Consider the following 3,051-nt stretch of genomic DNA (forward strand, 5'->3'; position numbering starts at 1 on the left):
ATCAAAGCCTCCACTTTTGGTTTTGGGTCAATACTTCCAACTCCATTCAATGTCATCGATATGTTCAAGAGAAGTCATCCAATTGATATCGGCTATGATACTATTAAGCCTACATTCATCTGTGTCATTCCTAAACCAGTTCTACATCAACATCATTTTGTATCAAATCATGATACCCGTTTTGTGTCATTGATGGGTGATACATCAAGACCCCTCTTATGACAGGATGCTTCCTATCGACATCATCTCATTATCCAAGAAGTTAACTTAGAAACTCTCCTTTTGTTACCTTGGAACTTGCATACATCAATGGAAAGTTTCCTCACTCTCGGCGATAGGTCTTCATCATCGGCCTTCAACTAGAAGATTTTTTGTGGTGTTCAACTTCAACTCATTCATTCACACCGTACATATTGTATTGTTGTACCTTGAGAGCCATTAACATCATCAGTGGTTTCTCTCATGTCTGTTAATGACTTACATCATTGGTCAATAATCAGATGGTGTCTACCATGTTCAACTCTAGCTCATTTATTCGCATGGTTAGACTCGTACATTGGTAAATCAAGTGAATGGGATAGAAGACCCTGGATCTAGTTTCATCCATCAAGGTTGTGTTTTTAGGATTAATGCAAGATCACAAAGCATCATGGCTATGGTCATGCAAATGGTCATTTGATCATGGGTCCACTCACTATCATTAATGGACACAACTTATTGATCATTGTACATGTAATGTTAGCTTATGTGCTGAGAATGCGTATGCCTCCCTCAACAAAGATATCATGATGAAAATGTATTCTAACAGATGATGATCTCGACCAGTTGTTCTTGATCTGGACTTGTCACAAGGTAAAGCACTTCATTCATTTGCTATCATTTATGACTTTGTGCTTTAGGGGGGAGTTTTTTTATAGGCCATTTTGTCACATCTGATAAATATGCCTATAAATTGGATCGATTATCATTCGTGAACATGTTTTCATCATCCCTACACAAAGCCCTAGAAATGAACTTCCAAATGCCTGAGTTTATGGGTCTAACTACTTCAAAACATTGTTTTTAAGCCCTAGAGAATCCTGGAACTTTACAAAGCTACGTTCAACAACATGTTGCTCCATTATGTAGCAACATTTATCATCCACAACTTGTCCCTTTCTAGGGGTATGTGTGAAAATTCCTTAAACTCGGGAATACCTAATGTAGTAACTGATGATATTTCTCCTACTTGTTAGATTTACATGAACAAGCTATTTTTAGTTCACTATGACAAACATCGAAATAATATGCCTACACCAATTAAATAATATGCCAAAACAAGAAAATTAACAATAGAGAAAGATACAACACAAATGACACAGTTTGTTTTTACAAATGTCCCCGGAAAAACCCAATGCGAGAAAACTGGTGCCACAGATTTGAGGGTTTTTATTATTGAGATAAAGTATTTCTGAATACAACTACTTGATGCCCTCTCGGAAATCCAGTTACAGAGAAAATCACTTAGCAGAAGAAACTGGTAAGATTACCTCACTCTACACTACAAGTCCTGGCTGATCCAGCAGTTGAACTACGAATTCCCCGACTACTTTTGCACTGCCCCTACGTAGGCCCTATGTCAACCTCTAAATCACTGGATTAGCTCAACTGAGAATTGATCTACCTTCAAAAGCCTTTTCCAGCTGTCCCAACTTAGAAACATCATCTCCCTCAACAAATTCGGTCCTTTGAGCTAGAAGTTGTTGTGCTTCTCTGCGTGGGGCCTGCGTGAGCCCTTCCTGGCTCTACATCACCCTCTCTGCCCTCTGTGATGCCTCCTCTGTGTGTCTCTCTACCTCTCTACTGAGTATTCTTAGCTCCAAAGAATAACCTCCAACCAAAACTCCCTCTTCCCCTCTCTGCAAAAGCTCACAATCGAAATTCTCCCGGTAGTTTCTCTGCTTCAGAAAATCAAACTTCTGAACTCACTCAATGTGCTTTCCAAGTGACCCTCAAGCATCTTCTTATATATTTCTGTTGGAAAACCAACAACCCATATTAACTTCTAATCAATGGCTCATATCATTTTGGCTTGAGCTCCATATTATTCTAGAAGTTTCACCCACAGTTTAGATTAATACCCATTAATTATTTTAATCTCATAAGTTTAGACACAGGTACCCATTAAAATAATTAATTAATTTAATAAAACTATCTCTGGGTGGAATTTCTCAAAACGATTTCATGTTATTGGAGAATTCATGTGTCTAAGCCTCCCTATAAAATTTGAGACTTAGAGCACATCCGATGCTACCAAAAATCAGCACTCCCTTTTAGCAAGGAATGTGCTCTAGCAATGCACCCTATTGGAGCATCACCTTGTTCCATAACATCTCCTTCTGCATTGTTGATGTCTAACATCCTATCCACCAATTACTATGCAAATTCTTCATTTGTACTACTTCTAACCCTATGATGACTAACATTGCATCCATACTACAACTCCCTTTGAAATTATGCATCTGTGCTGCTACTGGCACTGCCACTGCCAGCTGAATCTACACTGCAACCTTCTCCAACTTTTGTTTCTACTGCATCAGCAACAGAAAAACATCCAAAATTAATTAACAAGTGTTCAACATAGATGCATATCAATGTTGAAGATCTGACTACTACTAGTCCCACATTGTCCCTTTAAAGCCAGTGCATTTCTATTGTTGCTACTGCACTGTGCCTCCTTGCATTGCTATAATTTTGCACTGCGCTTCTCAGACTTGGCAATCTAGATACTACATCTGTCACTCCAACACTCCTCTGCACCATCTGACTATTTTTCCATCTAGCTACTCCTGATCTAGGCTCCCATAGAAAGGAATTGATCCGAGAGGTGGGCTCCTCAAGTATCTTGCCCATTTGTAGCTCTTTCGAAATACAACTCTAAATCAGCCCACCTCCCTCCTGGAGGTATCTCGGATAGCATGGAAGACTCCTCCTCCTCGATATTCATGGGTGCAGCCTTCGGATCATGCTTCTCATATTTTTCCTTCTTTCTGAGAGGACATTGTGTTGCAT

The sequence above is a fragment of the Pinus tabuliformis genome, chromosome 8 (assembly GCF_031772625.1).
Source record: "Pinus tabuliformis cultivar Carrire ecotype Pingquan chromosome 8, CPIR1, whole genome shotgun sequence".
Taxonomy (NCBI): Eukaryota; Viridiplantae; Streptophyta; class Pinopsida; order Pinales; family Pinaceae; genus Pinus; species Pinus tabuliformis.